Source organism: Rattus norvegicus, chromosome 4 (assembly GCF_021556685.1).
Source record: "Rattus norvegicus strain SHRSP/BbbUtx chromosome 4, alternate assembly SHRSP_T2T, whole genome shotgun sequence".
Lineage (NCBI taxonomy): Eukaryota > Metazoa > Chordata > Mammalia > Rodentia > Muridae > Rattus > Rattus norvegicus.
Genome location: NC_141537.1, coordinates 157,333,159 through 157,345,044, shown reverse-complemented (window position 1 = coordinate 157,345,044; position 11,886 = coordinate 157,333,159). Strand labels below are relative to the sequence as shown.

At 45.7% G+C, this 11,886-nt stretch overlaps 1 pseudogene; it reads left to right on the top strand.

Moving 5' to 3' along the window:
• Positions 1 to 2,608: 2,608 nt before the first annotated feature.
• LOC147995050 (uncharacterized) lies at positions 2,609 to 6,831 on the top strand (annotated as a pseudogene).
• Positions 6,832 to 11,886: the final 5,055 nt, after the last annotated feature.

The window sequence follows — 11,886 nt, the reverse complement described above, 5'->3', positions numbered from 1 at the left end:
TTGTAGAGCAGCTGTTTTTTTTCATACAGTCTTGATCACCTGTTCATCATGTTTAAAAACACCAAACAGGCATGCACAGAGAGGGCAAGATGGAGTAAGGCAGCCACTGAAGGCTTGCCTGCTGTTCTGAGGGATGGAGCTGATGTATGTGGATGCGATTCGCTGGGAGTGAGCCCCCGGAGAGACTGGTATGTGGTCAAATTTCAGAGAGTAGCATATTCAGTAGTGAGAGTCTGTGGCCATGATCAAAGGAGGGAATTTGCTTCACCGAACGGAAAAAATGAAAGAGAGAGCATCTCAGATTGGCACGGAAGCCTGGATGTTACAGCCATCCAGCCTAAATAAAGGGACATAGACTCCACAGGAGGCTGGTAGCCTCAGAGACAGATTTCCTTCTTGGTCCTCACAGCTCTAGTGTCAGATCTCAGGGTACGTTCATCTTTGGGCATTTATGGACAACCACTGCGGCTTCATGAGTTAATCTTATACTGCAGGGTGACTGACAAAAATCTTGAGAGAAACCAATCTGTTGGCATCAGGAGCTGAGGATAATGATCCTGGAAACTGGTGGGCAGTGAGCTTGCCCTCTGGTGGAAGGCATGACATGGAGATAGGATTTAGCACACTTGCCTGTGGTTTTATGGGGCAATACTGAAGAGAATCCTGCCCTCCTGCCAGCACAGACCTTTGGGATTCACCTGCTTTTTCAGTGGCATTGAGAAGATCCCTGTCCCACCCGCTTTGGTAAGAATCTCTGGAGGATTATGTGCCTGGATTGGCCCACTCTCTGCTCTCTTGTTCAGGTCAGAACCCTGGCGGGAGAAAACGTCATTTAGATGCTGCCTGGTCACTTCTATAGTACCCGGTGGGCTCCACAGCCAGAAGAACTTGGTGTGCAAAGGTCATGAATGACTCATTGCCTTGGAGGCACAAAACCCAGATGACCCAGAGCAAAGTTTCGATTACCAGAGCCCGAAATCACATACCTTCCATTTTTATGGTGAAACTTCTTATTTGTCAGGTCTCGGCAGCTCATTGAAGCAGAACCGAGCTCAAAGTGGACTACAGAAGGATGTTTCGTGGATAGATCAAAGCCAGCACTCTCTAGGAACTTGTGAAACATTTTTCTGTCCCCCAAGAGGAGTCATTCATTTCCCTTACTCTGGCAGAACAGACATATGGCTCTGCAATTGATATATACCCACTGCCCCTCTCAGTATATCAAAGCCCATGCTGGCCTCCAGGCTCCCTTGGTATCACAAGGACCAGTTATACATTTCAAAGTCTGCATCCTAGTATCCTAACCTAACCCTAAACTCCCTCCAGTTCCCAGGCTGCCCTCCTTCAGTTACTGGCCCTCTTTACAACCCAACTACTCTTACTATTGACTCTCCTTCAAGCCTCTTTGCCGCTGTCTTGTACCCTTTTGCTTTCTCACCATGCTCTACTTTCTATTTCTTGCTATCTGTCTAACTCCACTCCCCTTCCCCACTATGCTCTCTCCTGCTCTGTTGCTTTCCTAGCCGTGGCCATGCCCAGTCTGCTTTTCTTTCTGTCTGACTGGATTTTCCCAGATGCCTCTGGGTATTCTCCCTCTTATTCACAATGCAAACCTTTCTCTCATGATGGATCCATCACGCCACATTTTCTTATGCACCCTCTTGATTACAATATCCCCTTTAGAATTTTGTTGAGGCAGTCTTCCTGATGAAGCCCGGGCTAGTGTGGAACTCAGGACTACACTGCCTCCCTCTGCATGGTAGTGAAGAAATAAGTTTCATAGATACAAGAAACAAAGGTGTAAGAACGAAGTTCTGGGAATACAGGAGCAAGGTCTTGGTGGTCAGAGTAACCAAGCTTAATGGAAACCAGTCAAAACAAAAACAAAGTTCTCCCTACTTCTCCCTGTGGTAAATTATGAGATCAACCACAAGATGTCATCCTGACCTTGCCTGACCACCTAGTTCCTCCCCGCTTCTGAAGAACTTTCCAACTTAGCCCTTTCCCAGTAATTTTCCAAGGCCAGGTGTAGGGCTGGTTGAGGAAAGTAACTAACGGAGCCAAGAACAGCCCCTTGAGCAGGCCAGTCAATACCTGACCGGATCCTTTGTCCTGTGTTCCACCAATGAGAATGGGCCAGCTAACCCTGTTGCTGAAGTTTGCCCTCTGTAAAGAATGAAAGTTGTGTGCTTTTTGGCTTTGGGGTTGCCTCTCCCTGCATGGATGAGTAACCCCACATATGTGGATTATTAAACCTCTTGCTACTGCATCGTTCCCTTTGTCAAATTTGTGTTCCATGGGTTGTGCTCCTGAGGTAAGGCCACTACAGGGTCTTACGACATTTTGGAGCGCTGGCTGGGAATCATGCCCCCCAAGACCAGCAATTGGTGAAGAGATCGGAGGTAAGCTCGAGCAAGTCTGTGTTCTGTGTTCTATGTTACTTTCTGTTTTGTGTTGTCTGCATCTGCTGTCTGTGTTCAGAGTTCGAGGGGAGTTATAGTCCCTTCATGGGAGGTCTCAAGTCGGGAGAGACCAGCTTCATTCTGAGGGGTCAGAGTACCTTCAGTGAGGGGTTAGTGTCCCTTTGTGGGTGGCTACTGTAAGTGTCATGAGGGTTTTACGGCCGTACCAGGCAGCCATGCCAGGTCGTCACAGGCTACAGGCCCTGGAGGATGCTCCAGGAGGGGGGAATCTGGAGGACCATCCAGAATACGGTTGGGAGGTGGGATCAGCAACAGTTCACCTCTACCCGGAAGCAGCTATGGTTCAGCTGCAGTCTGAGCCAGGTACTGAAAGTATCAGGCATCTGTGGAAATCATGAAAAGGACAACTTGTTTTGGTCTTATTTTCTTATTTGTTTTCTGTGGTGCTGTAGTAGCGCTCTACTTGGATAAGACAATGGGACAGACGATTTCCACCCCCTTGACTATCACCCTAGACCACTGGACGTACGTTAAAGTTAGGGCACACAATTTGTCTGTTGAAGTCAAAAAGGGAAAGTTGCAGACTTTATGCACTTTGGAGAGGCCATCCTTTCAGACCAATGACCGCCCCAGGGCTCTTTCTGCTTAGATAAGATAGAGGAGGTAAGAGACAAGATCTTCCTGGTCCCGGGGGGGGGGCACCCTGACCAGATTCCCTATATCATGGTCTGGGAGGATTTGATCCAGTTACCCCTTCGTAGGGTCACCCTTTTGTTTCACTTTCAGATTTGAGTCTATCAAGAGTTTGTGCTGTGAAAACTGAAAAGGAAAAGAAGATTATCCAACCATCTGAGGATGCGGATCTACTTCTTTTAGAGCCCCCACCTCTTTACCCTCTACTTTGCCCCTCAGAAGTAGCCCCACAGGCAGGGGTAGTTGTCCCAGAACCTATGGCTCCCTTAGTACTGATAGCTCCACTGGTGCAGGTGTCAGGCACAATCAGGGAGGGAGGCCCAGCAGTGGGAACTCGAAGTAGATGAGCAGGGACTCCAGATTTGCCCCCTGCCCCTGACTCCACTGTCTTGCCCCTCCTCCCCTATGGGCCCCCGGATGAACAGGGAAACCAGCCCCTCCAGTATTGACCATTTTCATCAGCTGACTTGTATAACTGGAAAACTTATAATCCCTCCTTTTCCAAGAGCCCTAAGGATCTAATTGATCTCCTAGATGCTATCTTGTTTTCTTACCAGCCAACCTGGGATGACTGCCAACAATTACTACAAACTCTCTTTACACCTGAGGAGAGGCAGCGGATCCTCATAGAGGCGGATCCTCATAGAGGCTAGGAAAAAATGTGCCTGGAGCAGACGAAAGACCCCCTCTTCTGATCAATGAGATAGATGCCGGGTTTCCCCTTACTAGGCCTACATAGAACTACAACTCCCCTGAAAGTAGGGATTACTTGAAGGTCTATTGCCAGACTCTGATGGCGTGTCTCTGAGGGGCAGCATGATGCCCCACTAATCTGGCCAAGGTAAGGGAAATGGCCAAGGGGCCAACTGAATCCCCCTCAGCGTTCCTAGAACACTTGATGGAGGCATTCCACCAGTTCATGTTCTATGACCCCAAAGCAGAGGAACTTAAGGCTACAATCACGGTGCCTTTATAGACCAGTCAGTCAGAGACATTAAAAGGAAGCTACAAAAGTTAGAGGGGGGGTTGCAGGATAAGACACTAAGAGAATTAGTACAAGTAGCCGAGAAAGTGTTTTATATCAGAGAGTGGAGGAAGAAAAAGAAGAAAGCAAAAAGGAGCAAGAAGCTAGGGAAGATAAAAGACAAAAAGAAAAAGAGGGTAGAGAGTTAAGGAGACATAAGAGGCAGGAAATAAATCTCCACAGAATCCTGGCCACTGTGCTAGAAGAGGCTAGAGGACTGCAGGGGTCTAGTAGGACAGTACCTGGCAGCAGAAGAGAGCTCCTGGCTAGGGATCAGTGTGCGTGCTGCAAAGAGAAAGGGCACTGGACAAAAGAATGCCCTAACCAGTGTAAGAAGAGGATTTTCCCAAACACCAGAGTACTGACTATGCAGGGAGAAGATAGTGAATAGAGGGGTCAGGGTTTGGAGCCCCTCCCTGAACCCAGGGTAAATCTCGAGGTGGAGGAGAAGCCCACTTGTTTTTTAGTAGATACGGGAGCACAACATTCGGTTTTACTGCAAACTAATGGGCCTCTGTACCACAAGAAATCGTGGGTACAAGGGGCTATTGGGAGTCAGCAATATTCATGGACTACACGAAGAATGGTGGACCCTGGAATGGACAGGATATCCCACTCATTCCTTGTTGTACCAGAATGCCCATATCCATTGCTGGGACAGGAGCTTTTCACCAAATTAGGGGCCCAAATCCATTTCCTCCCCGAAATGGCCTGTGGTTAAAGGGCAGAGGGTCTAGCCCTTGTAGCTCCTGACTGTTAAACTAGAAGATGAATATAGACTTTTCGAACAGACACAACCATGAGATAAGAAAATGAACAGGTGGCTCTGTGAGTTTTCAGAGGCTTGGGCAGAGACAGCTGGCATGGGCAAGGCTACATATTGGCCCCAAGTCCATGTTGAACTTAAAGCTCATGCTTCTTCCATAGCAGTCCAGCAGTACCCCAAGTCTAAAGAGGCTCAAGATGGATTAAGACCTCATATCCAGTGCATTCTTAAATTTGGTATTCTAAGAAACTGCCACTCTTCCTGGAATACCCCTCTTCTTCCAGTACAAAAAGAGGAACCAAGGATTATCACCCAGTTCAGGATCTAAGGGAGGTGAACAAATGGGTAACTGACCTATACCCAGTGGTGCCCAACCCCTATAATCTCTTGAGTACCTTGTCACCATAACAGGTGTGGTACACGGTATTAGATCTCAAAGATTCCTTCTTCTGCCTGACCCTGACTCACTCAAGCCAAGAGTACTTCACCTTCGAATGGAAAGATCCTGAGTCAGGGACAACTGGACAAATGACATGGACTCGTGTGCCCCAAGGGTTTAAGAACTTGCCTGCCATCTTTGACGAAGCCTTACACCAAGATCTGGTTGCTTTCAGAGACCCCAAACATCAGGTAACCCTTCTGTAATATGTAGATGACCTCTTGGTGGCGACAGAGATAGAGAATCGTGCCTAGAAGGAACCTGACATTTACTTGCTGAACTTGGGAAACTGGGATATTGAGCGTCGGCTAAGAAAGCACAGATCTGGAAACAACAGTTCAGTTACTTGGGCTATTTAATAAAGGGAAGACAACAGTGGCTCTCTGAAGCTAGGAAAGAAACTGTGTTTCATATTCCTCCACTGACAAGTCTAAAACAGGTTAGAGAGTTCCTGGGCTCTTCAGGCTTCTGCAGATTGTGGTTTCCAGGTTTTGCTGAGTTGGCATCCCCACTGTATTCCATCACCAAAGATAAACAACCTTTTCTATGGGAAGACAAAGAATAACAGGCATTCGATGCCATTAAGACTGCCTTAATGTCAGCCCCAGCATTGGGTCTCCCAGATGTAACGAAGCCCTTACATCTATTTGTAGCTGAAAACAAAGGTATTGGCAAGGGGGTCCTCACCCAGAAATTGGGGCCCTGGAAAAGACCTGTGGCATACCTGTCAAAAAAATTAGACCCCATGGCTGCAGGATGGCCTGCCTGCTTACGCATAGTAGCTGCTGTAGCATTATTGGTCAAGGATGCAGATAAACTGACTCTGGGGCAGGACTTGGTGATTTTGGCACCACATGCACTGGAGAGTGTGGTCTGACAGTCTCCTGATCGATGGCTGACTAATGGCCGCATGACTCATTACCAGACTCTGTTGCTCAACTCTGATAGAATAACATTCGTCCAACCTATCAGTCTAAACCCTGCCACAATGTTGCCAGATCCAGACCTGGCGCCTCCCATCCATGATTATAAGCAGGTGCTGGCTGAGGCACATGGTTGGCATCAAGATCTGTCAGATCAGCGTCTTCCAGATGCAGAAATTACTTGGTTCACTGATGGCAGCAGCTTTGTGAGGGAAGGGCAGAAAAAAGCAGGAGCAGCAGTAGTTGATGGACATGATGTGATACGGGCCCAGTCCCTGCCTGAAGGGACATCCGCACAAAAAGCTGAACTTATTACCCTTACAAAGGCATTAGAATTGGCCAAGGGCAAGAGGATCAACATCCATACTGACAGCAGTTACGCCTTTGCCACTGCACATATACATGGTGCGATCTATCAGCAGCGAGGCTACCTGACTTCAGGGGGCAAAGAGATTAAAGACAAACCTGAGATCCTAGCACTGCTTGAAGCCCTGATGAAACCTGAAAAAATGAGTATCATACACTGCCTGGGACATCAGAAAGGAAACTCTCTAGTAGCCTGAGGAAATAACCAGGCAGATCAAGAAGCTCAGGCTATAGCTTCAGGTGTAGCCCCTGTGATGGTATTAAAAGGGCCTTATATGACAGATCTAAAGTTCAAATATACTGCTGAAGACCTAGCGTTTATAACAAAAAGCCGTGGCAACTGGTTTAGCCAAAAAACAGGCATTTGGTAGACACCTGAGGAAAAGAAAATTTTGCCCCGAGAATCAGCTAAAGCAATGATTAAGCAAACGCATTAATGGACTCACATGGGGGTGAGCAAATTGATTCAAACCATCTTAAAGACTAAATATTATGTTATGGGGCTAAAACACCTGGTGGAGGAAATTGTCCACAACTGTGTATCATGACAAAAGGTAAATGTTTTCAGGAATAAAGTTGACTCTGGTAGGAGGCCTCATGGAGACCGGCCCGAGGCCTACTGGGAAGTATACTTTACTGAAATCAAACCAGGAAAATATGGTTATAAGTACCTCCTAGTGTTTGTAGATACTTTCTCAGGATGGGTAGAAGCTTTCCCCACCAAGCAAGAGATGGCTTTGGTAGTTGTCAAGAAGATACTGGAAGAAATCTTTTGTAGGGAGCGGCATATATAGATAAAAGATGGTGCTGACATCTGGTGGTCAATTGTGGTTACACCCACAAAGCGCATGTCCTGGCATTTCTCCGGCAGCTATCAGGCTGGAGTGATATTCATGCTAATGAAGTATTCCATGCTCCACCAATCCCTAGAGGACAAGTATATAGCCATAGCCTGTTTTGTATATAAGGCTGGTGCCTTTGTTGCTCGGGGTTCCCGTATCAACAATGAGGTGTTCCTGCAATAAAGGCTGTTGAGAAGAATCCAACGGTGTTCCATCTTCCTTGCTGGACGAGGTGGGCGTTGCAACTGGTGGCCTATAGGGGACCAGAGGACATCCTCATGGATTCAGAACTCTACAACTCAGGACGGCGACGTTGGTAAGTTCCCAGATGGGACAATAAAGCTCCTGGATATGGGACAATAAAGCTCCCGGGGTGAGGGACTATAAAGTTCCCGGACGAGGGACTATAAAGCTCCCAGGTAAAGGGACTATAAAGTTCCCAAGTAGGGACAATAAAGTTCTCTGGAGTAAGCAGAGATGATGAAAGCCTTGGTTTAGAGGCAAAAAGATTTGTGGAACACAGCAATGTTGTTTTCCCCAATTGATCCTCTGTGGGTTGAACTAGCACTTTTGCCTTTTACCCTTTTTGTGTGGTGGTATTGTTACTGTTTGAATTGCCACCGTCCCGGGCATGAGTGCATTTGCTGGGAAGAGCCCACTAATGATGAGCTACAAGATCGTGTGTAAACAAACACACCAGCTCACCTTGCTCATAAAACCGCTCGTAAATAAAAGTTCCCCAGATAAGGCCTCCAGGTATGGAGCAAGTGTAGTGAATAGGAAATTTAATTTTATGAACCCCGCTGTAGTGGCGGTGTGTTGGTTGATAGCCGATGTAATTTTTTGAAACATAGTGTTTTATCTGTGCTTGTGCTCACAGCCCACACAGTAGGGGAAAGCGAAACTAGCCGCGGAGCCCCTGTAGCGAGCATGGAGACTTCTCAGTCTCACCCAATTTTTCTGGCTCTTCAGGAGCTGTTTGAAAGAAAAAGGCTTAGGATGAAAAGAAGCACTATAGAGAGATTTCTTAGTGAGTGCGATGCCATTGCACCTTGGTTTGCTGTCTCTGGGAATCTCACAGTGGACAGCTGAGATAAGCTGGAGAAGGAATTTAGATTTTGCCTGGGAGGAAAGAACCTTGAAGGCGGGGGTTCAGCTGGTATGGCACTTAGTGCGTAGCTGCCTAGAAGATCAGAAATGCTGTCAGCAGGCTATAAAAAAGGGACAGGCTGTGTTAGAAATGCTATAGGAGGTACGATCTGAAAAGGCTGAGAGCGAGGCGGGGGAGGACTCTAAGGAAAACAAGAACAAGAAAGGAATTTATCCATCCCTCAAAGAACAGGGTCAGAAAAAAAAATTCCAGTTGCTGCCTTTAGTGGCCTGACCTTCAACATTTGCTCACAGAAGGAGAGTGTTCATTAAGAGAAATTCTTTAAGGGAGCCTACCTTATCTGCTGGCCTTATTCCAAGAGAGGAGTTGATCTCCAACATTAAGTTACCTTTCCCGTTGGTCATCATTAACATGGAGAGTGCCTTTGATCCTATCCCCTCAGCAGCCAGTTCCTGCCCCTATGGTTAAAATGCCCCAGGTTTGGGGACAGGGGAGTCCCTGAAGTAGTTTCAGAAAAAGTCTACAACAGACTGTGAGTAACTTTGTTTTGCCAGACAGAACAGGCTTTACTCTAGGATGATAAGAGGAGAAAGTCTTGGCACCGGCTTTTCAGCTTACTCCAACTGGAGGCTATGGCCAAGGTCAAGATTAATGTTTTCTTTTCCATGGGCCTTTAGCCCACTGAGACAGTTTGATAAAGGGCTGCTACTGAGATCCTGAAAGGTGATTCTCAGCTTAAGTTTTTAAAAGATTTCATGATTCGTTTAATTTAATTTCTGATTAAGCTTATGTAGTTAATGCTGTGTGCTCACTTGAAATTGCAGGACCAATTAGGTCGACTAGTACTGTATGTCAAATTCTTTTAGAATTACAAAAATTGATCTGGTCCAGAAAAAATAAATTTTTCATACAACATATTCGAGCCCATACTAATTTGCCTGGTCCCATGACCAGCAATAACGCCCTGGTGGATTCTAGTACTCGTAGAGAGTTTATTTTTCATGCAGCTCCGGTTGATCTCGCTAGAGAATTTCATCAAAAGTTTCATGTTCCTGCCTTCACTCTTCAACAAAAATTTAAAATCTCTAGAGCTGCAGCTCATGATGTGGTATTACGTTGCCAGAATTGTGTTCAATTTCACCACCCTCCTCAGGTGGGAATTAACCCTCGTGGTCTGATTCCGCTGAAAATTTGGCAGATGGATGTCACACACATATCTCAATTTGGAAATTTAAAATATGCTCATGTTTCTGTTGATACCTGTTCCGGGATTATACATGCCACTCTGATGACTGGGGAAAAGGCTTGTAATTCCATTAGTCATTGCTTAGAGGCGTGGGAAGCCTGGGGAAAGCCTGATAGTCTCAAGACAGACAATGGGCCTGCCTACACTGCAAAGTCCTTTCAGGCATTTTGCCAGACAATGCAGGTCAAGCATACTACTGGATTACCGTACAATTCCCAGGGTCAAGGGATTGTATAAAGAGCACTTCATACCTTAAAAGAGCTTATACAAAAACAAAAATAGGGAATTGCCAGTGGCCGAACGCCAAAAGAACAACTTTCTTTAGCTTTATTTACTCTAAATTTCTTAATTTTGGATGCGCATGGCCGCTCTGCTGCGGATCGCCATGCTGCCACTACACCTATAACTAATGCAGAAGTAAAGTGGAAGGAAGTCTTAACTGTTGAATGGTGTGGCCCAGATCCCGTGATTTTGAGATCGAGGGGAGCTGTTTGTGTTTTTCCACAGAATCAAGACAATCCAATTTGGGTGCCTGAGCGTTTGACTCGCAAACTGCCTCCTGCTACTCCTGACAATGGAACTACTTACTCTATTATTGCTGGGAATGGTAATCCAGGTTGATTCACTCACTCTGTGGGTATTACCAGATCCTGGCCAGTACCCATGCCAGTTCATAGTAAGACTGGCAAGCATAATTTTTGGCCTTGGTATCAATGGGTATTATCAAATGAGCAGGGAGCATACACATCTAATTCCTTTTGCCCAATTATTAGGTGAAGACTTTACATTGTATAATATTTCAGCCACTAGAACAAATAACAAAACCAGTTTAGTAAATATAAAGATTAATGGCCTTTTAGCAAATGATACTGCCGTTGGTGCTTCAGTATGTGTTAGACCACCTTTCTTCTTTCTGATAGGCACTAATGTAAGTGATGATGCTTTAAATTGTAATAACTCTGATGTAGTCTGCTATTTAGCTGAATGCTGGAATGGCACCAATGATACCGCAGTGATGGTCAAGATTCCCTCCTTTGTGCCAATCCCAGTAGAGGCCAACCCAGATAGCTTTCCTATACTTCATTTACTAAGAACCAAAAGGGATTTTGGTATTACGGCAGGTATAATTTCAGCCATTGTACTATCAGCCGCTGCAGCAACAACAGCCGCGTTTGCTATGACTAATCAAGTACAGATGGCTGAGACTATCAATCAGATTGTGGAAAGAACTGCAGTGGCCTTAGAGATACAAGAAGAATTTAATGCCCACTTGGCATCTGGCTTTTTATTAGCTAATCAACGAATAGATTTAATCCAAGAACAAATTGAAGCACTATATCATATGACACAGCTGTCCTGCGTTTCCTCCCTTAGAGGTTTATGCATTACTCCTTTGCAAGCTAATTTTTCTCAGTATTCTCAACAGAGCAAAGAAATCTCCAATTATCTGAAAGGAAACTGGTCCATGAAAGCAGAGCAACTATCGAGACAATTACTGATGCAGATTGCTGTCCTTAACAACACTAGATTGGATCCTATCACGTTTGGAGATTTCACCTCATGGATTACCAATGCTTTCTCCTTTTTTAAAGAATGGACTGGCATGTTTGCCTGGGGGGGGGCATTGTCCTTTTGGGATGCGGAGTATGTCTATGGCTCTTCTGCCGTTTACAAGGAGAACATGCCAGACACAAAGCGATTGTTTACCAGGTTATGGCCACCATTGAAAGTGGTGCTTCTCGAGTTTCATGTGTTCTATGCATCTAGGGTAATTCAAGCATTTGGGCTAATAGCCACTTATCAATGAGTGCATACATACCATGTGTGTTTTTCTGTGATTGGGTTACCTCACTCAGGATGATATTTTCCAGTTCCAACCATTTGCCTATGAATTTCATAAAGGCATTGTTTTTGATAGCTGAGTAATATTCCATTGTGTAGATGTACCACATTTTCTGTATCCATTCCTGATCAAAACGTGAATGCTTCACTCCTTCTTTAAAACGGGAACAAGAATACCCTTAGCAGGGAATAGAGAGGCAAAGATTAAAAC